Below are 26649 nucleotides of genomic sequence, written 5' to 3' on the forward strand. Positions count from 1 at the left end.
AGGCAGCTCACTGAAGATTCTCAAAGGCTCAGTGCAAAGCATGCCAGTGGTAGAGAGGAGTGTACAAGCAGCTGCTCTTCTAGCAGCTTCACTTAGCATTAATGATAGGCAGGAAGGGTCAGAAATGCATAAATCCAGAATTTATGCCAGTGTCCAGCACTAGCCAGGCTCACAGCCACCTTCAGCATGTGCTTCCAGCTCTCTTTCCTTGGCAAATATTTTTATCAAAACATCATCACTGCAGTTTTTCTCCTTCCCATTAGTACATGGCTGCAGCATGAACCACCATCACATCTGTTCAACTTGGCTCAGATGCCTGCAGCCATCTACAAGCAACCCTTGGAGCTGTTCTTACAGAACACATTTTGATGCATACCAAGGTCTGGCAAACTCTTATACTTGTTCCTTTTTCTTCTTTTTTCTTTTTTTCCCTCAAGAAAATAACAGTATCTGAGGGCACGCTGCAGTGGAACCATATCCCAAGAACACAAGAAAATAGGCAATATAAGAGATCTCGTTATTTGTGTAAGTAAACACAATTTTCTGTGTGCCTTCCCCACCTCAACAGAGGCAAAATGAGACAAGGGACTGAACTTTCTCCAGCTCCACTGCTTTCATTGAGCATCAAGCAGTTTTGCATCTTAATGCTCCATCTAGAGGCTGACACTCTTTTTCACTGCACAGCCTGTTATTAAAATGAAACAGAGTCAATCCAAGGACAAAAATGGAACTTCCACACGTGTCTGCAGAAGGAGGAAAGGATCTCAGAGGGTATAGGAGCTCTCTCCTTCTGTTTCGGTAATTCTTCTGAACACTTCTTCACCTATCCTTTTAATCTGTGTACATGTTTCATACACAATATGGCAAAACACTTCCTACAGCTGAAGGGGTAATTTGTGAGCTTACTTTCTTAAAGATGAGTTTCTCCATGGGCTGCAGAACACAGCACAAACAACAAATTACAACTGGTCAGTTATCCACACCATGATCTACAGCAGAAGACATGAAGATTTTTTGCTTGATGGGCACTTTTTTACTCAAGTTGAATGATCTCAGTAGAATATTAAGGAATAACATACAAAAATAGAAAGTAGCTTCTTGACCAACCTTCAGTAATAAATGCAGTTAACCTCTAATGAAGCCAACAGGAAACAAAGCAACTGGAAGAAAATCTGGGATAATGAGACCAAAATGAAACCTGTCTTTTACTTGTGGATATCAGTACTCAATCTGATAGTAGACCTAGTACTCCAAGGAGAATAAATTTGTCTCACACACATACACAATTCAGATGGCTTTGCACTAGTGACTGTAAGAGCTCTGCTGTGCAGAAGTACCCCCTGAGCACTGAACGAGGCTTCATGACGATGTGCCAATGGGCAACTGCTTTTAAATGTTCTCCAAAATTAATTCTGTGAACTTTGATGGCTTGGTATTTATTGGCCTGTGTTCTCTGGAAAGAACAGCCCTAGAAATCTATTAATTCAGCTATCATTTAAGTAGGTTAATCCAAGTTTACCTGTTTACTTAAGCTGAGAAACAATTCTGGCATCTGAACTTGGCAAGCAGAGCCCCTGCAGATATAAAATTAATCAGTGTCACCCTTTATTATCAAAAATATTTGCTGGTGGCCACACGGGAAGGAAGGAGATACACTGGCCTCCTGGAGTTACAGAAATAGTCAAATACACCTCCTGTGGGATATCTTTCACAGCTTCAAGCCAGCACCTGAACTAGTAGTATAAGAGATGTTCCCTGAGAGCACATGCTCTGTTCAACAGGGAAGCAGATCGTTTCCAGTAGCATAAAAAGGTCCCCTCTTTTCTCACCCAAATCACTACAAATTTGCCACCAGACTGAAATAAACAAGCTTTTTTTTACCCTCTAAAAGCAAGTAAAACTTGTCATGTCCACGAGTTAATTATTAAGATAAATCTATTAAATTGGAAGCCTTTAGAAGTGCGATACGGAGGCCTTAAAGGATCGCTTTTAAAAATATTTCCTTCCTGAGAAGAAATACTGGAAAATGACCAAAACTTCTCTTCATATTCTGTGCCCCCAAAATCCCCAACTGCTTCAGAAAACCTGTTGCACACCCATCTCAATCCTGCTCAGTCTCACACTGCATTTAGTCTGACTACTTTCAAAACTCCCTTTGAACCTTCGCTCTGCAGATCTGACTGGATCTTCAGGACTTGAATGGAAGAGATACACCAGTATGGAGCTTTGTGTAACTGCATTCAGCAATATATCTCTTTGAAATCGCTGAGCCTGACCAAGGACGAAATTAATGATGGGGCTGTTTAAGATGGGTATGTAGGTTACGCATCTCAGTAGAGTATCACAGGAACTAACGGGGGGCCATCGTTATTCAGTGAGACATTTGAGAGTGCTCTACGTGGCTTAAGCATTTGTAAAGAAAGATTTCATCAATTGCAAAATGATTCCCATGCTCTCTATAGAAAATATTTCTTTGCTACCGTGAAATAGAGAAGACAACAGAAAACATCAGAAGGAAAAAGGAAAGCTCTTTTCACGGCCTTACCCTGCTGTGCTTTGGGTATTTAAGCAGAGATGTCCTCTTTTCTCAAAGACAGTTTGAAATGCTCTTCCTATATGAATATGTATCAGGTGTAATCAATAGGCAGCCAGGGATCAAATCTCCACAACCAGGCAAAGCCCAGCAGTTCCCATTCTGACCTGAACACCCACTTTATCAGACGTTCAAATAAGTAGAACCATCTGGGGACTTGAGATTGACCCTTTTCATAGACCAAATCTTTTGCAGAACCACAGTTTTGTCCTCCTGACCATTCTACTATGGAGAAATAGCTGTCTTCATTCCTGGACTTTAAAAAGAGGTTCATAATACATAAAATAGATCAAATTCCTTTTGTTATGTTGTTCCAAATGCCCACTAGCATTAAGCTATCACATTTTACTTTCAGAGTTGCAAGAAACAATGATCCCTCAAGAGCTGCTTCTGTCCCCAATGTTCAAACTGATCAAAAATGTGCCTTATGCTAAGGATACCTTTCCTACCTTCTAAAACTTGACTGTGATAAGTCATACATGTTCTTTTAAAAAACAAGTGAATAACAACAACAAAAACAGTACATGGTTGCTGAGAAAAGACTAAAATATACCACGATTAGGACTGTGCTGATATATTTAAACATGGGTTTCTCCCATCAAATTGCATTTTCCTCACAAACATAGCAGCAGACTCCTACTAAAAATATATATATAATAATGAAAATAAAGGCATTGTTTGCCCTCTGTCCTCAGTGACAACTCCTTTGGTTGGTGCCACTGCAGAAAGTAAAGGAAGGTGCCTGAAAAGCTGTATCTCAGATGGAAATAGTTTGAAGCAAATCGAAGCTGTAACTTTTGTACCAGAGGAGAAGGGAAAGAGATTTAGAGCCACCTGGGACAGAAGATGAATGTAAATGGCTGGAGGTTGGTGAGCAAAGCTCTGGAAGGAAAGGGCGACAGAATGAGAAAGCAAAAATGGCTTGAGAAGAGAAATGGCACTGAGTTCTCTTAACTATCACACTGAGCTAGGAGATGAGAATGCTGTTTATTTAAAAGGATGTCAACAAAACCAAGTACTCTCTGTGAAACATCAAATAACACTGAAATAATCAAGAAAAGAAACTCTGTTAGGGAATAATTTAATCTCACAAGTACTATTTGAGAAGCACAAAGCAAAGAAGGCAAAATTCAAATGCTGATTTAAACAGGTCATCTTATAGAGACATAAAAACTACTAGTTTTGTGCTAGGAGAGGCAGAAGTGCTCCCCCCAAAAAGGAAAACACAAGGAGTACACAACAGATCATGGAATACCAACACACATGCAAAAACACAAACTCAAACTGTGTAATAAACCACAGTTTTACTGTCTTCTACCTGGATTCAAATCGTGTTTCGTTCTTTGGGATGTAAGCATTCACTGACTTTGCACATACAATAAAGTCAGACTGCAGCAGCATGTCTGAGAGTGTGGTTCTAGCATTGTTTTGGCTAATGAACAGAAGCATCTTCCATGCATTACTTCACTTGCTTGCTATTTTCATTCAAGTACGACAAGCTATGTCAAGATAAAAAAATAACCTAAGACTAAATGCTGTAGAAGTATTTATACTGCTCTAGTCTTGAGAGAAGAGCATAAACGCGCATTAAATAATTCAATCTCCATAGGCAACTTCCAGGGCAGAGCTTTTGACAGGAATTTCCCATAATTGCAGATGCTTCAAAAAGCATAGCTAGGGCTGCTTAAGTTACCAAATGCATTTTAAAAGAGGGAATTAGAGTTATTCATTCCAGGTCATTACTCGTGGAAGCCAAGGAGATTTCCTATTGCTAGAAATAAGGTGGTTACTTTAGGACTATCCTTCTGCCCATAGTCTCTGTTTCATATTCTCTCTGCATTATCAAAGAAAATTCTTTAGAACTGGGGAGAAAAAAAAAGAAATATGAGAATCTCTTTTCTGGACTGGACAAGGCATATTTGTAATATTACACTCTCGTTTCAAGTTTCAGGAAATCCAGTTTCCCTGGGCTTCAAATCTGCTCCCCCTTCCTTCTGTCTCACAGAAGCACAGAACTATTTGTTCAGTGGGCTGTTTATTATTAGAATGCCTGCTGCAGAAGGGAAAAGCCTTTCCAGAAAACCTTCCAGCTACAATTTTGCTCTGAAGATACCAGGCGGTATTTAACACATTTGAATATCATCAAGATAATTTGCTATAGAATACGGGAAAGAAGCGAGCAGGAGAGATGGATTGAGACATGAATCTCCAGGCTTCTCCCCAACTCAAACAAAGAACAATTTGTTTATACCCATGTAAATCCTGTACTGCGCCTGAAGACATTTTTCACCGTGAATTTTTTTTTGTTATGTTTCATCTGTGTTTTCATAAACGTGGAAATAATGAACTGAATGAGGTCTTCACCTAGTGTGACAAGGAATCTTATGTCAGCAGTCACATGTAAAGAAGCACCAGCAGAGCTGGTTTCTGCTCAAGAAGCTCGTCACGTTAGCCACAGCACATCTTGGACCTCCAGACCTGCTACAGTGCAGGAAATTTGGTCAGAACTTCTTTCTTCCTATTTTGAGATTGTTCTAAAATCCTCAAAAGAAAGCTTTCTCTGGAAAAAGAAAACACGTGCCCATCTTCTGGCTTCTCTCTTCTGTACAAATTAACTTACGTTTCAAAAGCCTCTAAAGGAATAGTAACCTCAAGAAAATGCAGGTTTTCCTCTTCCATCCAAAAGAGAAAACAAATTAATTTCTGTATCTGCCATCAAACAAACCAAGTGAACTCACACAAAGCCTTATGAGTTGAAATCTCCAAAATACAGAGATAAGTGTCACTTGCTCTGTACACCACCCAACAATAGCCTCATTTCTTCAGATTACAGACTATACAGACTCATAGGATGGGGACTAACCAAGTGAGGGCAATAAGCAAACTTATGAAAGCAACAACATGCCAACAATCACCAGCTTAAAGGTACGAGCCTCATCAACTGCAAGCAAAATTGATGGGAACGCAAGTGATGAGAATTCAACATGACTTTGAAAGTTCAAGCATTACTTTTCAGAATGGTTGACAACACGTTAACTGCATTTCTTTAAAAGCATCTCTTCACATAGCAGGCAAGTAATTTACTTGCACTGAACAACTCAACCTCCCCTTCTAAAGACACGATCTCCTGTTCTGGAGTCTTCTGGACCTTGACAGTTTGCCCTAGTAGTCATGCTGGAGAAGAGCCCTGAGATTACAGGCCAGTAAATTTTAGATACTTTTTAGTGATGCAATGCTAGGAGACGAATCAAATCCGTATCCCTTACCAATAATGCACAAACTCTGGTTTGGCAATTTTATCAATCATTTGAATGAACTTCATTAGCCAAGGATTTCATTTGTTACAAGGTCAACTGAAGAAGCTGTTGGACACCAGAAGAAACCTGGCATCGTTGCATACTGCCACCGCATCTTTTTGGAATGTTCACTGAAGAATTAACGAGCCCATTACTACCTTTGATGATTATAAAGATGTCATTTTGTTGGTGTAAAGTAGCTGCCTGAATATACATTGCCTTGGTGACAGCAATAAAAAAACTCGAAAAATCACTTCATTAAAAACAAAGTGATGAAAATTGCTACGAAATGCCCATTACCTCTGGACTTGTGATAAAAATAATGGCCTTGGCAAGGAGCACAGCTGAATCGTAAGTAAGTGAAGTATGAAGTAGCCCGCTAGTAAAAGGAAATGAGTTACTGTCAATAGGGAATCATCAGGAGAAGCACTGCAGGCTGGATTATATTTACAGATTAACCCCACGGAAGTAGCAGGTGATGCAGCCTAGACTTCTAAAAGCACTGAGAAATCTGCAGGGACCATCTAACATGTTTCCTTCTGATAGCGATACCACTTCATTCACTGCTGCACCGTGCGTTCCACACCATTCCAAGAAAGGAAACACTTCTGACTGGTACATTAATAAGTTCCAGTGTTGTATTATATTACAGGGCTACAAACCTGGTCAAACTTAATCCTCTGCCTGACTTCAGCTATGGTGCTGGCCTGTGGACACTGCTGTAGTAGCAGAGCTACAGAGTGCAACTGATGCACACAGCTGTGTTCTCTCTAATATTTACTACTTTATTTCCCAATTTAAAAATGATGTCTTCAAAATCACCTCTCTCTAGAAAATACTAAAGAATGCTAAAAACTTACAGATTCTCGCATTGCTAGTAGATAATGACCGGTCTCAACAGTAAAATATTTTTCCACACACACACATATGCTTATTTTCCCTATTCTTAGCAGAAATATCCTTCTCTAAAACAGGCACAATCCTGTGCACAATCCTGCACAAAACTTTACAAACGTGACGCCCATACTTCTCCTGAACACCAACTCAACACAGAAGGAAAAAGGAAGAGACAGAGGCAGCATATTACTGCCAAACTTTGCTTGAATTCAAATATAAATGCAAACCCTACATAGGAAAGTACCTTGTTTCCCTGAACCTTTCTGCCTTGAGATTTTGAAGGCGTACACAATCACACAGATGTCACAGCAGTGACAGTACCGACAGAAATACAAAGGTAGCAATCCTGAAAAGATTTCTGAGACTGTTTTTACCTGTTTATGTATTACTTCTAACTGTATTCTACTTCAACTTTTTTTTTCTTTTTTCTTTTTCTTTTTTTTTTTTTACGATGTTGTGGAATTGCTGACTGGGAACCAGAACATATTTTTCTTGCATTGACAAACACAGGTAATAAGGGCTTTGTGCACTACTTGCTTATTAACAGCAGCAGAATTGAAATATGCTGCCCCCTGGCTCATCATGTGCCAGCTTTTCTTAGAGAAAACAACTGCAGAAAGGAAAATACAAAAAAAGACAGACGAGGCACAAGTTGCAACTAATATGAACTGCATATACACACATACACATGGATACTAATAGCTCTTCCCAAACTGGAATTCAAGCTCAAGATGCAAGAAACAAGGACTGCATAATCTTTGAGCTCTCTGGCACTGACCAAATGTAACACGCTGATTAGGAAACCTTTTTCTTCTCCAACTCTTATCATTAAAATAATATAACGTATCACAAAGTTGTTGAGCTGTTGAGTTAGAAACAGAAAAATTTAGCCTCCTCTTAATTCAAGCACATCTCGTGTTCAGGAGGCACAGACTGAGAGATAACAAGATCTGTATTTGCACTTCTGATCTATTATGGACAAGTAACGTAAGAATACTGTGATAACATGCTAACAAGCTGAGTTAGGAAGTTCTATCCACTTGTCAGGCCTCTGCACTTTTGTTCAGCCTTCCTCCCACAACAGGACAGAAGTTCTCAATACACATAGATGGGCTTTACAGCTGGCCTGTAGGAAACCAGACAATCATCCGCCCCTATATACTTAAAATGACTTTCAGACTCACCTCTTTGTGCACTACGTCTCTTTTCCAAAACCCATCCTACAGGCAGGTGTGCATTTATGGCTGAGCCAACACCAAGGCTCAAGAACACAGCAGTCAAAGCAGCACATATCTCATCTTGGTTATGGAATCAAAGCCCTAGAATTTAGTAAGTAATAGGAAATTCAAGATAAACTTAAACAAAAAAAAAAACCCTAAACATGTAGGAAGATTTGTGCAATCTGAGTGAGCTACTGTCTCACTCCTCAAGGTGTGCTCTTCAGTGCTAGGGGGGGTTTATAAAACACACAGGCAGACAGCCTGTAAATTAGGCTGTGTAGATACAAGCTTTTTATCAGAAAATGAAGGCTATGTGCACAGCAGACTGCCTTCTTCCCTTCTTTTCCCCACAAAGTGAAGTGACAAAGAGATTTAGGTGTTTGTTCTCAAAGTCAGAGGTCTGTATGAGATCTGGGAACAGAAACTTGCTGTATCTGAATGAAGAGCCATCAGACATATATAGCCCTTACTCAGTCAGACAGGGAATTTTAGAAAAGCCTTAAAGGCTTTACAAAACAAGAGCCATTTCACACTGCTTGTGAAATAGAGCACTGCAACACAAACAGAGCCCTGTACTGGAGTGTTCTTCAGAATTGCATTAATGTCTATTTTGTCTTTCAAAAGTCTTAAAACACAACATTTACTGATAGAAGCCCTTCTGCATAAAAAAGCATTTTTCATAGTCCAACACAACAACATTTGACCTTAACACAGCACTCAGAATCTGCATGGGTGCACATTTCTTAAGCATTGGATGCCATCTCTTTATTAAGTATTCTCACGCAAGAAATGTATCTGCTCTTCTTGACAACACACTGGGAAAGCTGCAAGAACAGCAACAGGATTTATGTCCTTACCACACATAATTGATACTCCTTATTTTGACATCCTGCTTCCATGTAAATACAGGAGAAAAAATAGTCCCACCTCAGCCAGCCATTTAACCATCTTTCTGATGCACCGAGATAGCTTTGAAATACTCAGTTAAAACAGTATTATTTGTAAAACTAAGCTTTTTTTAAAAAGCTTATTGATTTCCTCAAGGAAACGGAGGTGGTGATACAGGTTCACCAATGTTAAACTGGGCCAAGAGCATACAATGGCACAGAAATTTCATCCAGAACTACCCTGAAATATTTACTAAGAGTTCACTGCCTCCCACACAGAGCACTTCCAAACACCACCACCCAAAACAGGACTTGCAAACACCTAATGCTAATACCAGGGAAGGATTTATTGTTTCAATTACCCACCAGATTCTTATGTTATATCCGTAAGACGGTATAAAGCTATCAAAAAGATTAATTCGCCCAGCAATGCAGGAGTTTACCCACAAGGAATAAACAATCCTGGTTTTTAGCCATGTCAAACAACAGAGCACAATCCTGATTGCACAAGTCTGAAGAGATGAATGACATTTTCTAAATGGGAGTGACTTCCCTGTTGTTCAGGGGAATCAATCTACCCATGTAAGCTTTAGATTACCTTCAGGAATATGTCAAACTGCAAACACCAGACTGACATTTGGGATAAACACTGGGCAGGTAGCAAGGACTCCTGCTCTGACACGTGGCAATAGTGAATATGCACAGAGGAAAGGCTTCATGTCAGTCGGAATCATTTTTTACAAACCACCAAATCGATAGAAAAGGTAATGGTACCTTAAGATTTCATTGGCAGATCTTCAATCTGGTGGTTAGCTCATCCTGTTTCAGCTCTTGCTTGCACAGGGACATATAATATGTTCTCTCCTTATTTGAGGAATTTAATTAACAAAAAAAAAATACACTGCATACACGCACTTCCTGCTGAGATCACAAAGAGGTGTTAAGAAGTTTCAGCTCTCCAGCCACCCTACAACAATGGGAAGCACAATATCAAAAATTAAAGCAGTCTGAAAGGCTGGGCCAGGACTGAACTACATCACACTGAAAACACGAGCTGAGGAGACGAATAAGAACCAAAAGCACATTTTGCAGCTGTCTCCATGTTGAAGCATCTCCTCGTCAGCCATGCATCACATTACTTCCCCCTTCGTTTACTAACTAACTTCAAATGGATTTCTCCTTAAAATACACCCCTGGCTCTTCCCTTTAGCACACCTAAACCTGCATAAACCACAGTACCACTGGAAGCACACCCCAGGGAACAACCAGTGGTGGGGTGAGAACCAACCTGGTATTGAGCCCAGCCTCCTGCAGGCTTCACTCGAGCCTACTTGGTTCTTCATCTCAAAGAGGTGGTCAACAACTGATTCCTATCAATCCTTTAACGAAGCTTTTTCAAGTTCAGGGCTGGATTTTTAACACATCACTGGAAAACCGTCTCCCATACTTGTATTTTCCTGTCCAAGGTATCTTACCCTGCTTAGACATGAGCAAAAATTCTTGCACACTTTTGGTTTTCTTATTGCCACTCCCTTGGCTGTTTGTAACTACACACACTGCAAGACAGCAGACAAGCACAAGAAAAGGCTGAAGCATGGATACACAAACTGGCTACAATGCCTTGTCCTGTTCTCAACTGCCTTTGAATAATTCCTAACATTTAAGTTGATGCTTTCACTGCTGATAAATATTGACTGGCCATTTTCATGGAACTATCTGTTGTAACTTTAGACTCTCGCTCACAAATGGTAACAATCAATTCCGAGATGAAGTCAGAATTATTTTTCCCCCTACATACATCTTTTCCATTTATTTACACAATTTCATCTGTCATTTCAATGGCACTCAGTCTCCTAAGGTCTCCTGCAGCAGTTCCTTGCCAGCTCACATCTTTAGTATGCCCTAAACAATTTACTAGCATCCGTAAATCTTCTCGTCTTGCAAGCAAACCTATTTCCTAGGTCATTTAATGTCCATATAGCGAACATCAAGGATCCTGGTGGCACACCACTAGTGAATTCCTTGTTTTCCAAGAACTGACTGTAGAAGGTCAACTCTTCTCCTAATAGCTCATCAATTGTCTGTGTGTGCAAGCATTTCCCTATCAAGACCCAGGTGCCTTGTTTCTTTAAAACGCCCTGCCAAGGAGTTTGGCCAAAAGGACTCAATATCAGCCCATCTCAACATCCAACAGTGCTTGCTGCCCACTGCAAACAAGAGTTGACACATTCATTGCTTACAACTGAGACAAAGACTCTGGATGATATCTGGCAAAGCAATTGTATTAGTATTACTGTACTCCACGATGTGAAAAAAATATAATAATCATTGTTTAGTCGTTGAAAGTCTTCTGTACAAGAAGGCTTTTGTACAAGAGTCTTCTTTTTGCCTTAAATCAATGCAATAGAGATAGTCTTTTCTCTAAAAGTTTGCTATTGGATATCCTCACAGAATGCTTTGATTACATCCATAAGGCATCACATATAGTTCAAAGTTACATTTAGGATATTTCACAGATTATAAGCCAGGCACTTCATAAGAGTGACATTCCACTGACTCTGAATTAGAAAAAGATGCCACATAGGATGTGCCACTGTGTCAGAAGGATGAATGTAACTACAGCTACTGGTCTTTCACCATCTGTAAAGGACCAGGAAGAAACCTCAACTCTAAGGTGTTTGAGCAACTTCAAAGAAACAAGAAACAAAGAAAAGTAGAAGTTCATAATGTATCCATTTCTGCTATATACTGCTCAGACCAAAAAAAATAAAGAAAAAAGTCAAAAACTAAGCATCAAACTAAGTCAGAGGCCATCAGGTTACCCTGTCCTTCCACAAAATAACGAAAACAACAATAAAACAGACAATCAAATAGCAACAACCCTCACGATTATTTCATTAGCATTTCCATATGTTATCTTCCTGATAGTAGTGAACCAGCATATCTGCATGGAAGAAATGCACACAACTCCCTTTTGGAGATCTTACGTTATAATTCCCTTACAGAGACCTGAAAACTACAGCAGCCAGGATACTGGGCTTAAATGAAGGCATAACATCTTAACAATATCAAATATGTGAGATGCATAATTTTGTAGTTACTTGAATCATACATACAACAAAAAAAACCCCACACCTTGATAATTACACTCTATGAAAGCATGCATCAGAAAGGAAAACAAATACAGATGCATTTGTGTATTTATTTATGTAAAGAGAGACACCAATCACCAAACCTCAGATTATTTTCAAGTGAAAAAATGTAGCTGACCAGTTAATTTAAGTGATTATAAATCAAAACTATGTAGATAGTTATGTCATTGCATATTATAGAACAAACTAACTTGTTAATTACCAAATCTCTTGAAATGTCCTTGGTGCTAAATTTTAACTTCTATTTTTCAGCTGCCTGAAAGACAAAACAGTCCTTGAAATAGTCTAAAGATGAAATCTCTGTATGTTTTTATAATGCTGTCAGATCTGGTTATATCTTATTACATTTTATTATTATTTTTTTGTTTTTAATGCACAATGCAGCAAGCTTTCTTAGACAAAAGATAACACAGCTTATTTTCCATACAAAAGAGAAATGACCAAAAACTACTTCCTTTCCTCTCATGTGATTTCATCAAATTGATGTTCTCTTTCTAAATGAAGCACATTACAATCAATGCCCAGCTGGCAATGTTCTGCTGATCCTATGACTTTGGGTTGACTGGCACTGGTCACCAGCTCTTTCACCACCTCTCCCTTTTTCTGAAGCAAGTTATTATTACATATATCTTCATATTACCTAAGGGAGCAATAAATAGGATCCACTAAATAAATTTGCTTGAGGAATTTATTTAAGATTTGAAAGTTTAATGCAACTGCCAAAAGCTTCTGGAGTGCTGGCAGAATTAATCTCACTACTCATTGCATTTATAGATTCACATCAAGCCTCTGGACGTCAGCACAGGTGCCACTGCTAAGAAATAAGAAGTTTCCAGGAAATCTCTAGATAAATTTTAACTGGTTGCCAAAAAAAAAAAAAAAAAAAAAAAAAGAGGGATGTGATCTATATGCCAGTAGATGCAATATTAATACATAATTATAACTTTAGGGATGCTTTATCCAATACAGGCTTTTATGATGAATTTAGAGATAAAACAACATTCCTTAAGAATGGATTTTTAGTTACTTTTTACTAAAAGTTGTATACTAGTTGAAATTACATATATATTATATGTCATTCTGCTGGATAAGCAGCAAGAGCCTAATTCTGCCTAATAACTGCTTGCCCTCAGGTTTAAGCTTTTGAGGATGGAGTAAAACAGTGAGTGAATTTTGAAGTACATCTACTACATTTTTAGAGTATACTTGAGCTTACGGAGTATCTGGATAACAGTGAAAAATAATGAAAGCAATTTTAAACAACTGAACCACTGAATTAACACCATGCTATCCACTCCATAGATGAGCCAGGTTGTGTTGTACAAGAGAGGTGCTTTCTGGGACACACATTTGATGGAACGAGGACAAAAGCAGACCCCTCAGCATCCAAGATGGATCTGTTCCATGCTGCCCATGTTCTTAACACTCTAAATAAAGTAGCAAGAAATACTCGCCCACCACAGTTTACAGTTAGAAAGAGTACAAGAAGGTAGAAACAGAGCTGGAGAGCCCTCTTAGTATTCATTAGCACAACAGCAGCACAAAATCAAAGAGCAACCACGAGTCATCAATACACTGCAATGCCTCTAGGTTTCAATACTTCTGCCATCACTACAATTCCAGCTTCTCTAAGTAGTACTACAGATGACAGGCTAGCAATGCCCTGGAGTCAGCACTAAGCTTTGTCCACCAACAAGACAGAAGCTTAATGCATCCAGTAAACATGAGAGCTTGCAACTATTGGTGAACTATACAGAGTAAAAATGCAAACATAACGAGCAAGGATTCTCTATGAAAGAACTTCACTTGAACTTAGGAGAAGAGTGAAAATGGAGTTGCTGAAGTTCACAAAACTCCTCCTGAAAACCTCCCTTGTGGCACAAGTGCTAAGCATGGGTCACACAACACCACAACCCATCCAGAATTTAAGCTGTAAGGTTGAGTTTGGCAAAATAATGAAGATATTTTTAAGGCTGCAAATACAATTGGATGAAATGACTTAAAATTCACCACGATTCTCCTGCATAGCTGTGTAGGAAGGTGAAAAACAACAAATCAGGCTTCTTTCCTTTTTACACCTAGCTAGAACAAGAAGTTGTTAACTATAAATAGAAAGAGCAAGAGACTAATAAAGCATTTTTCCTGTTGAAAAATATAAATACAGAATGTAAAGGGGAATGCCAGCTTCAAAACGACCACGCAGCAATGACAGAAGGAAACTGACAAAAATATGTAGCTAATGCAGAAAAATACAACTCAAGACAGGATTTCTGTAATCTCTTTGCTCTCTTTGTCAGTTATAGACCAAGATCTTCTCAATGAAAAGATCTACGTGGTGTTGGTACTGGACGTGCTGCCTGCAAATGCAGAGAGGTCCAGTCCATCTCCTAAAACACTTTCCAGTAGTGCCAGCACTCTCCCATGTCTCCCTGATTATTTGAACATAAAGGTTATTTATTATCCACAATCAAAAACAAGAGTACAGAACTGAGCAATGGGTGAGAAAGAACTAACGATAAAGGTTTTGGCTTTTTAAAATATAAGGGTAGGGTTAGCCAATCCAATAGGACAACTTAGAAATGGGATTCTAATCTAAGAAGAGAATACGTACAACAGAAGCTCATTAGGATGGCCTTCTCTTGGTAAAAGAATACAGAAAAGCTCCTTAAACTGGGCAGGATAGGACATATTTTAGGGATGGTTGATTCTTCACATTTATCCAAAATATTTTGTGAAGTTTGCATTTTCTGAATGTTCTGCTTTAAATCTTAACTTTTAACAGGGAAAAAGAATTAAAAAAAACACCTTGATACCTTCCCAGAATTCTTTGATTGATGTAATTTTACCCAAACAAATAATAACTTAGCCTTATACTTGACAGTCTTTACAGATCAGTGCTAAATGCAAAACATTACCAATTTTATGTTGCTTGAGGCATTATTTGACTCAAGTGATGACGTTTGCTATTTTGAGACATGCAGATAAAACAATGCCATAAAAATGTAACCTACAACTTGATAACTAGAGCTATACTAACAATATTTCATCCAAAACGTAAAGGAATTTAATGCCCAAGTAATACCTACCTCGCTAACCTATCAGACAACAAGATCAACTTGTTAAATTTTATATGCAGATCCTCACTAATTCATGATGTTGAGCGGCTGTGTTCTATTCATGCCACAAATCAGTCACAGTCACACTTTTCCACCAGCACAGAGATGATCAGAGGGCTGGGGCACCTCCCCTACAAGGACAGCTGAGAGAGTTGAGGGTCTTCAGCCTAGAGAAGAGAAGGCTTCAGGGGGACCTTATAGCAGTCTTCCAGTACCTTCCTACAGGAAAGCTGGGGAGGGACTTTGTACAAGGGAAGACAGCAAGAGGATGAGGGGAAATAGTTTTAATCCTGTGGATGCCCCATCCCTGGAAGGAGGCCAAGCTGGATGGGGCTGTGAGCAACCTGGTCTAGTGGAAGGTGTCCCTGCCTATAGCAGGGGGTTGGAATGAGATGATCTGAAAGGTCCCCTCCAACACAAACCATTCTACAGTTTTATAACGCATTATTTTTCTACTCTTTCTAACCCAAGTATAGTCATAAAACATCCACAGTCAATACCCTGTCTGTAAGCTGGATGGAACGGGTTCATCGGGCAAACCTCAGAAGAAGGAATAACACCTAATAGTGCACTAAAAGATTACTTTCCATTAAAAAACATAATCTGCCTGTTATCACTTTTTTATAAAAAGAAATTGCCAACCACAGATATATTTATATGTCCCGCAGAGAATCAAAAGCATAAAGTAATTAAGTAGGTTGACTGGCACTGAAAATAGACATGAATATATTAAGCTCGATGTAATTAATTTCAGTGAACAAGTTTTAGATCATACCGCAAATAAAGCTCAGGTTGTACTAGTGAGAATATCAAGAACACAAACTTTACACCTTTTATAAGACACTCTGCACAAAGCAGCATCAGCAGCCTTTCAGGCAATGATCATATGAGCAAATACTTGAAAGTCGCACTTAGAAAATTACTTTGTCCTTAAAGATGAAAACCTACCTTACATCAGCAGTTCCAAAAGAAGGTTATTTTAACAGTGAAATGCAAGATTAGGTTATTACAGTGCTATTTCTAACTTTTCATTTCTACCTGGCATGTTTCTGTCCCCTTCTTGCTCTTCTCTTCAGCAGGCTGAGCTTCTCAGCACCTGGTATTTCCCCAATTAAGATACCACAAAGGGAACATCTTTTCTAATGTACAGAAGACAACCCAATTTCTTGTTTCTCCACCTGAACATTTCCTTACTATGTCCTTATTCACCTCTGATTACCAGCTGTGATTTTATACACCGAAATGTAAGTAATATGAATGCCGTTCATCTGCTTGGATGTCCCTTACAAACCATAATTAAGCACATCTCAGGTAGCTGGAAGGTAGTATTTTGGAATTACATACAATTTCATTTAAAGGAACCAATTAAGGGGATAATTGCTCCGATCTTCAAGCTAATTTCCCAATGTTTAGCATTTCCTCTTTGTTCCTACTCTATATTTGTTAGATTTCAGTTGCCTACCAAGAATCCTGTTTTACTCCTTTCTGTCACTCCAGTCTGACTTCAGTTTTCAAGCATTTGTTTCATTCTACACACTTCTTAAGTTCCTGTCACTAAACTGTCAGGTTAGAGTCATCACCATGGAAAGTTTTATTCTAACAACATCCAATTACTGGAACAACTGTAAAATCAAATTCTAGGCAAACTGGACAGACTAAAGCAAATCAACGTGCATGTTTCTCCAGATAACTTTTATAAAGATGGATATTAAGGACAAATAACCAATTTGTTAACAAAGTGTCTCCCAGAGAAATCTGTAACAACTGAACAGAGAATTAAATTAATAAAAAAGAGGAAAGCTCACCTTTCAACCCTGGATGGATACAGCTTTCGAAACAACTCCAGCTGTGTACTGTATGCTTTCTGCTTTTTGGAGCAATCGCTTTCTTCTGTGACTTCAGGGCTTCTGGTTTGTTTATTCTACGTACGTGCAGAGGAACCCAAGATGTTATCCATAGGACAGTTCACTTCCACTCCTCTCCAAAGTGTTCAGCGTGCTACTTGTGGCACCAAGGCTGCTGAGAAGCCACCATATCAGATCTGTAAAAGCAAAAGTCGGATTAAACCAGGGCATGCAGACCCAGCACAGGGTGGTCAGTTTCACAGACCTGATCATGATGCCAGAATGAGAACAAAGCATTGAAAGTTGCATTGATCAGTCCGAGCAGTTTGGAGGTTCTAGTGAAATAATTCAAACTGTGAATTCAACTCACTACTGAAAAACTGTTTCAAACGCATGAAAACCTTCATTAGCTAGAAGAAAGACAAGAAGAGAAAGCAGAATCTGGTATAAGATAAGCAACTACACAGGACAAGGAGGATACAGAGTACAGGACTCATTAGTCTGAATGATACTGAGCCACGAGCCTTGTAAAATGACTGAGACTCAAAGGACCAAATGAAGGGCTTGGTTGCCCTCCCTCCTCCCACAAGCTAAACAAGTCTCTACTTCTACAATTTCAGACTACCTGATACAAAAAAATCTCAATATCTTTCTAGAATTAGAATTCTGCTCAGTGAGCTCCTTCTAGATGTGAAAACAACAAAACCTCTATTTTCTTTAACTACAGCTTAAAACCCTACGTTTCTTCAATAAACTCCGATCAATATTAAACAGGCATCCAACAGCACAGAGCGAATACACTGGGAAGATTTCAGAGCTGCACCGTGCAGTGGGCACAGAGGCCTCGAGCTGAACAGCGGTGAGCTGCTGCAGAAACCAGGGGAAAGAAAGGGATGAATTGAGCCAATGGTTGGTTCTTGTTTTATTTCAGTCATTTTTTCTTAATGAAAAAACAAATTGATTTGCAACGCTATTTTCATAGATAAATGAGAAAAAAGGCTTGGTTAAAACACAGAGAAAGATGAGTACAACATTACAACTGAACCATCACATACCTGAGGAATATAAGCTACTTCTACTGGTATGGATATAGTGTAGAGCATCAGGGTTTCTTGCACCACACAGGAAATAACACCTGAAACAAGTACTCAGCTTCTAAGATACTTCTCATGCACAAATGAGCAAATCTGCCATAAACATTCAGTCAATTCATCTTCAGTTCTTTAAGGACCTATCTTGAAGAGCGATGACCCTCACTTCACCACTGCCTGCTGCAAAGAAAATGAATCACCTGCATAACACAACATCACGCAACCACTGCTTAGATTTCTAAGATTCAAATAAACACAAGGCCAACAACAGTTCACAAGAAAACTGAATCCGCCACTAGGTCTATCTGGCTCTATGTAAACAAGCTTTTCTACAGCTTCTTAAACAAAACAACCTATAGAAGGAAGTACTTTCAGGCAGCGAAGGTGTGGGGAACAACAGATTTTTTGTTTCGGGTGCAATCTCAGTTCACCTCTGCTGTATGTATTCATCAAGAAAGAATCTGAAATCACGTTCCTGTGCTCCAGAAGGCTCCTATCTTAAGCTCAACACCTAAGTGGAAAAAAAGAAAAAAGAAAGGAAAAAAAAAAAACCAAAAAACAAGTGGTACATTCAGCATTTGCTAACTTCCGAGGGTTGAATTCCTAACTTGACAAAATTCTTTGATTATAGCCTTTGAGCAAAACATCTGAGTACACGTATAGCGATGTATCACCCCTGTGTCAAATGTTTTACAGTTCAAAGACAAAGATTCTCTCCCCAAAAAAGCTGACTCTCCAAGACTCTTTGCAGCAAGAAAATATTCACCCATATCCTCCTCAGAGGTGTGATAAAGAAAAGCCACCACAAATTGCATAGAACCTTTTCTCCAGACAAGTGACATTTAGCCCAGCGTTCCTACATGTTGCTGGCAGGCTTCCACTGCTCAAGTGTGCTAACATTAATAAAAAGAGTTTAAGGCGAGCAAGAACTCTCAAAAATATGTCAAGGACTTGGGGAGAAAAGCAGTATGAGAGAGTGAAAGTCATTAAAGAAATGGAGAATAAGATCAAACCCATTTTGATTCTCAAATTGCAGGGCTACCCAAATGCTTTATTAAATTGGACTGCGAGAAGAAAAACAAGGACGAACAATAGGAGAAACAAACCTTTCAATATCTCTCCTGACACAAAGCTGACATCTGAAAGTCTCCATTAATTCAACAAATAAGAGAAATCAAGTGACTTTTTCCAAGCGTACTGAATTCTGGGCTTTGCTGCTATTTATTTGTATAGGCAATGTATTCTGTTTTCCTGTTAAGCACGTGTATATGAGGAAGGAGAGAGAGAAATCAACACTAAAGCTTTTATTAGAATTTCCTTCATCTTTCCTATATTCACCCATTAAATCTCCACTTTCTATCCATCTTCTACTCCACTTAGAAATAACTTCTAATTGTGCCCACGTTATAAAGCTATGGCACCAACTGAAAATCACGTGAAACCAAACTCCCAGATTTAAGGGTGGGAACTGCCAAAGCCATCAAACAGCGCATTTCCCATCAGCTGACTAAAAGCAAACAAAATAAAATACCTCAAAAAATAAAAAAGTTATTCTTCTTATGTCGAGCGAACTACTTTAATGAGGATCCTTCCTATTGGAAGAGGCATCACAACTTGAGCAATTACTATGTAAAATATTCATGAATTTAAATTACAAGGAGCAACCTTATACAGGTAGAGACAAATCATCTCATTAAAGCTTGGTGACACTCCTGGATTCAGTTATAACAGAACTGAACACTTCAGTACCTCGGTAACCTTTACTTGAATTACCTTCTCAGACATTATTAACTATAAAAAGGACTGAAAGCTTAACGAAAATACTTGAACTTGATTCAGGAAGAATCCAGGATTGTTATCAAATCAGGAAAGCAAAACTTTATGGAATGATTTACTGAGAACAGAATAAACAATTGTTTTTTTTTTTTCTAGTCAGAAATATAGAGCTAATGTAAAAAAACAAAACAAAACAAAAAAAAAACAGAAAAACATACTACTAAGATGGAACCCATGGAACTCAAATTGCCTTTATCTTGGAGATGGACCTCCCAAAGTTTCCTGAAAGATCCTTGAACACATGCAGAAAACACAAACATGATGAGAACAAGAAGACTAATTAAAAAAGGGAAATGAAAATGACCAGGAAAGGGGGAAGAACTGAAGTACGTGTGCAACTCTGCCCAGTGACTCCATCTTCCGAGGCAGATCCTCTGGTCATTTAGTGACCCAACAGGCACTGGGTTCTGCCCACTGTTTTCCAGAAGCTCTTAGGTCTCCTGTTCACATTTGGAAGCAATTGGTCTCCCTAAAAGAACAGGAGGAAAGGGGGCCTCTCCCATGCCAAGGAGCATGCCCTGTTACCAGCTAAGGTTCAGTGCGGACACAGGGTAGCAGGGTTGGGAAAGTTATGCAAGATGGAATCTGAACCCATTTACACCAGGAGCTCTGAACAGGACCTCAGTTTGCGCTCGGACACAAGGATCTATAGCTCAAGCTGCTGAACAAACCTCATCCAAGGCTTGAACGTGCAACGTGGCCCTCTTCGAGATGGCACCAGCACTGGTAATACACGCTTGAAGATCACAGTATGGGGTGGGCAGCCTAGAGAGATGAAGCAACGTTGGATGCAAATGGGCAGAGGATCAAAAGGAGAACCCAGGTGATGGTACCCAATTCCAAAGTAAGGGTAACAGTGATGAAGTGAAATTTTCAAGTAGAATTTTCTGGCTCATTTCTTCAGTCTCGTATTTGTTCTCTGCCTCAAGTGTACGTTCTGGCAGGAACCTTCCTTCCCAGAACACTGCCTGCATCTCATTACTAATGCATCTCCTTCACACCGAGTCTTTTTTCTTCTTAATGAAAAATGCTTCATTAACAGGAAAATGCCTAATGATCTATTTTTCTTCAGAGGTGAGCCAAATCTGCATACTTGATATCTTACCTAACGTGAGCCATTTATATCAACTGTGGCTTTCAATTTCTCCCCATCGTGACATAGGCAGCTTCTTCAAGACAGTACAGCAATCATTTCAGTCCCGAAAGAACACGAAAAGGAACACATCTGATTAATACTTGAGGTATACAGCAGCATTCAGTGCAACTTCAGCAATGGGTGGAGTTTACAATTCAACAAAGTCAGATACGTTTTTAGTCAACAAAGCTAACGTAGGAAGAGAGGATATCATGTTCTAGGAAAACCTAATTAGTAATTGTCACAACAATAATGATACAGGACTGGTTATTCCAGAAAGGGAGAACATAGTAAGCAGCAGCCAAAAACAGAAGAGACGAGGCAGATCCATTATGTTATCTCTTCCATTCTATCTCTAAACAGAGTGCTGTTCAGAGCCCTGATGCACACAGGAAATGGTCTTCTTAATTTCCACTCACTTCTGAAAATAAATAAATCTTTCTGCAAAAATTTCAGTAGGAAAATTCTGGCAATCCTCAAAGCACATCTTATGTTCTGTAAAATTATCTATGTGATGAAATGGTTCAAATTCTAGCCCCAACAGAGACTGGAAAACCTGACCTACACCATAAGCTTTCAAACTCATCTGTTGAAAATAATTATTCTTATTTGCAAAATTCAAAGAGATTTTAAGACAAAATAACAACAGTAGAAAAGGCAAACTGGAAAAAAAAAAAAGAAAACTGCACAGTGGATATCAGCATGACACTGATAAAGCTCTGTTATATCAGTCTGACCACTTGTCTTGAAATATGGGATGCAAATAAGTGGTAGGCTGCCATTTAGTTCTACTCCGCAGCATCAGTCTCTCCCTGGGCCATTAAGACATACATCAACGTATGCTATAATGAAACTTATAGATCTGTAAATCTGTATCAATACTGAAAAAATATTGTGGTTTTATGTTGCCTTGATGCAGGTATTAAATCAGACTACAACAATCCCATGAGCTGATGTATTTAACAGTCGTTAAACAATAAAGAGAGCTTCTATAGTTCACTGTCTGCAGCTCTTTTCTCTCTAAACGATGGTAAAAAATAGAGGAAAGTTAAATGCCTCCATGTCTGCTCAAGTGGTCTACACCAGAAACATCCTCCTGACAGGATCAGCCACGAGCTGATCAAGGCCTTCATGGTCTTTAAATGCCTAATGAAAGAGGCCATGCTCTAGGCTAAAAATAAACAGCTCCTATCAGTCCATCTCCAATTCACATGGATGATCTGATGGAAACACCTCCATTTTGTGGTGTGACAGCTGTGCGTGGCCACCCAGAACATGCTTGCCTTCACGTGGCTGTCACCACCACTGCTGAAACCACACACCACCTCTCTGTGTTCACACCCACTGGTCTCCATAAACATCCACCAAGCATCCATGAATGTCAATGGGTGCTATTTTTTCCTGCATGGCAGAATTCAACGACACACCTTTGCTTCGTCTGCACTTCCAAGTCATACACCTCTCTGACAGAATGCCCCTCTGCTGCCATCTGTCACACAGCAATGGAATACAACAGAAAACTGGCCGTACTGCTATATGGCTAAGATGCACCTCTGATGTTGTGGGCCAACAGAATAAAGTAGGAGGCATTAGTTTTGGAGAAGCCTCACATACGATTGCTTTGTTATGTTCTCTGACCATCAAGACAATTAAAGATGAAGTTTTTGAGAACAGCACAAAATGCACCTTAAGTATATCCAATATTTTCTCTCATTTCCTTGCAAAATGTAGCACCTGACAGATTAGTATTGCAGGTATAACATAAAAAAACTGAAGTTATGTCAGATAAAGTTTCTAAATCTAGAAATCTAGAAGTTGGATTCCTTAATTTTTATCTAATTCGACTTGAATTTGAGCTTCAACATTGTCAGTATGCTTGATAATACGAATTCAGTTCAGGGAAATAGTTTAATTCTGAGCAAAGATTAAAAAACGAGCAGCTCAAAATAATGCAATTTCCAAAATACTGCACCTCTTACAAGGCAAAATAGCACATAAAGATATCTGTAACACCTTTCAACATAGACAATTTTCACCTAAGATGCAATGAAACAAAAATAAACACTGGAATTTCTGTAAGAAGGCAAACCACTACCACCTTTCTATTTGCTTCTACAGCATTACTCACCAAGGACTTCTGCACAGACTTGGACGTTTCAAATCTAGCTGCCATTGCTAACAAGTACAGAAAATATTAAAAATCAGGAAATACCTTTCTATGGCTATTCCAAGGGATGAAGTGCTACCGTGTAATCCCACATTGTTCAGCTGAGTCTGAGAGCAAAGGCATCACAGAAGCCAGGCAGGGAAAACTAAAGATGCTATGGCTCTTGACAATGTTGTTCCCCCTAAGCGAGGGTTCCAGCACTTTCATTTTTCTTACTCAGATCTGCAACACAGGTCTGAGCTGTTTATTAAAAGTCAAGCCTATCTACTTCCCCAAGGACTGCATTTATCATATATATTTTTGACAACACTTGTGTTTAATTGTATCGTGAGTACTTCAGAGTCAAACTGGGTCAAAAGAAACAGTCCTGCTGTCACATATTTAACTCGAGTATTATAGCAAAAAAAAAAAAAAAATCTGACAGCAATGATCAAAATAAAGACATTAAAATCACTGTTAATCATAGGTAGAAGCAGACAGTTCCCCCATAGTTTTGAGTGTACCATCAATTAACCTACTTTACATCGAGTCTATTCACTGCGTTGATTCAAATCTAAAAATGTAGCAGGGCTAAGAAGGACGGTTCCTCTTTGCTGTGCAGACAGCTTTCCTGCTCTCTGTCTTCAGGGAATCCTCCGACTGGTGCCTCCACATTTCAGATTCAAAAAGAGATTTCAAATAATTTCCTGGCAGTCCTCCAGTATTAACTATGACAACATCAATTTAGAAGAGAAATGCCAGATTCCATATCGCCTCTGAGAGGGTGGGATTGACAGTACTTTGTTCATGCCCGTCCTCCTCCCTGCTTTTATCACAAATAAGTTTCATACCTATTTTCCTAACAAAATTTGATTTTGTCAACATATCCAGTGGGCTTACAATACAGCTATTGTTGCTGGAAATATCAGCCCTTCAAATGGGATTCTTGATGTAGCTCTTATATGATATTGAGAAATAGCCAAGTAAATTTCTTCTTTGTATCTAAATGTCACTTTAGGAATAAAAAATATTAAATATCATGAACAGAAGTATGTGCATCGTATATCTAATGTGATGACTAGGATAAGAAATAAAATTAAATCTCTTCCATACAAGACTATAGTACCCAACGTCAGCGGAGGATGTCAATGGCTCCTCTACAAATGGAAATGTACCCTAAAGATGAAAATAATTTTATAAGATCCTTCATTGTAATCACAAACTGAGAAACATAATGAAATCAAGATGTTAGGGTTTAAAACACAATACACTGGGAGCTACTATGAGCCTCGTGTAAGGATGATTTTAGAGAAAGAGTATCACCAAGTGAAATTTTATCTTACATCACCTGTAATAATAACTGTATTCTTCACGAGACAGCTTTCAGCAATCCTCCATCTGAATTCCTGCACAGAAGTCAACAAAGCCTCCGTTTATGGAAGCTGAAGAAAGATCAGCGAAAGCAACTTTGCATGCATAAATAACTGACTAAATTTCCTCCAGAAAAGAAGAGGCTGGAGTGAGTGGTCAAAGTTTGCACAGCGGAGTCAGCTCACCAGGGGAGATTTGCCATTCAACAGACTTGTAATTAAGGAAAAGAAGAAAGGGACTTTTCATGGTCGATGCTCAGACAAGACAGCAAAGATGAGGACCACCTGTAAAGATCTGCAGATGGACCTCCCATGTTTCAGTGACTGAGCAATCAAAGTGATAGATGAAATGCAACAAAATTAATGTAGAGTGATGCAGCCCTGGAAAAACAATCCTGGCTTTACGTACAAAATGCTGGGCTCTGAGCTGAATATTAACATGCAGGAATGATAATGTGGTGCTGCAACTATCAGTTCCATGACAAAATCGGCTCAGACTCCTTGACAGTCATATATAAATTGACCTAATTAGAGAAGAAATAGAAAACACACAGAAAATTGGTCACCATATAAAACCCACAGGTGCAATTCTTATACATAGTGCCGATGCCTCTAGCCTCAAGCAGCATATGACAGACACACGGAAGGTTCAAGGAAGGGCTAAGGCTTTTCAGTCCGGAGATGGAGATGCCTCAGAAGATGGAAGACAGAAGTCAGTGAAATGCAGAGTGAGATGGGAAGAAGAAATGACCAGCCTGCTACTTCCTGCTCCTCTCAAGACCAGAGCTACGTAAGAACTGGATAGAGTTCAAAATGAGCCCTCCCTGCCATTTTCCTTAATATCTGGGTATCCAAAGACCACGTAGGTCTAGAGGGAGACACCAAAAGTCTCTGGCTGTGACTCTCTGCCTGCCCCACTACCAGAACCTGCTGGAGGCTGAAAGAATTATCTCACCAAGTTTTACTATATACTTGTTCTCAACTCACACATCCGCACGGTATTTGGTTTTCAAGTGAAAAACCCTACAAACGATGGAAAGACACAAAAAATAGGCAGCATCTACGAGCAACAGACAAGAAAAAATCCATCTCAGGCATAAAACTGCTGTGAGACAACTGCTGAGTGTGAAGCACTGCGTTCATTCTATATTATACGAGTATATAAGCACTTGAGATGTAAAAGGAGGAAAAGAAAAGAAAGAACACACATAGCTGTGCCATTATCCTCGGTCAGCCCCAACCCTCAGCTGCTGGAGAATGCTATTAACCCAAGAGCTGAGAATTTCTTTGGGACTACCCTGCTTTCTCATCTCAGCCAACTCCTGCATGTGCTGCCAAAAAGCTCCCCAGCCTTGGCCTGGCCTTCACCAAAATGCTACGTAAGCTCCTTTAGAACTGACACATCCCTTGAGCCTTTTTGTCAGTCAAAATAACTCAGTGCTCATACCAGCAACCCCTGGGCCAGTACCTAACCCTTGATCAGAGACAAGAGGATAGTGCTTACACAGATGTACACAGATGCAGACAAGCACATGAAGAATGAGAGCTACCAGGTTTCTCCTTTTCAGGATACATGGCTCTTGAAGATCAGGACCTAAATTCCAGTCTAGACTGAGACCAAAAGCCTAATTCATTTGGTCAGGTTTACACAGCCAGCTTTTGCAGGGACCAGAATCCGACTCCAGTCATCTGTAGTATTTTCATTTCAAAGCACTGCCTCCATAACCAGATTTTTCTTACTTCTACTCCTCTAAAAATAAACCATCCTCTGTAATGCCTGAAATCTCATCACGCACTCCAGTCAAACCAATCAGCATTAATAAGTTATCTGATGCTTACACAATTGTGTGTTTGAGCACCTCGGTATCAGAGAAGATTTTCAAGCATTTAAAAAACAAGTAAATAATTTATTTTTACATCTGAACATAGGTGACTCTGGCAATTTGCTGTTTCACACTGCATATTATTAGATGCAAACATTCACCTAGATTGCAGAACACTATTGCTTTCCTTATGAACATCTAAATGGCCAACAGTCTCAAGCTGTAAATAGGATTTTATTTAAT

The 26649-nt window shown here is 39.2% G+C and overlaps 1 protein-coding gene across 1 annotated transcript in view; it reads right to left on the bottom strand.

The window, feature by feature from the left end:
• Positions 1-26649, bottom strand: part of PCDH15 (protocadherin related 15) — an 858090-nt gene that overhangs the window by 551499 nt on the left and 279942 nt on the right. The window contains exon 6 of the mRNA XM_090144727.1: positions 16967-17202. The gene's annotated coding sequence lies outside the window, so the exon portion shown is untranslated. The remainder of the gene's footprint in view (positions 1-16966; positions 17203-26649) is intronic.

This window comes from Phasianus colchicus, chromosome 8 (assembly GCF_987193195.1).
Source record: "Phasianus colchicus chromosome 8, bPhaCol1.hap1.1, whole genome shotgun sequence".
NCBI classification, from domain to species: domain Eukaryota; kingdom Metazoa; phylum Chordata; class Aves; order Galliformes; family Phasianidae; genus Phasianus; species Phasianus colchicus.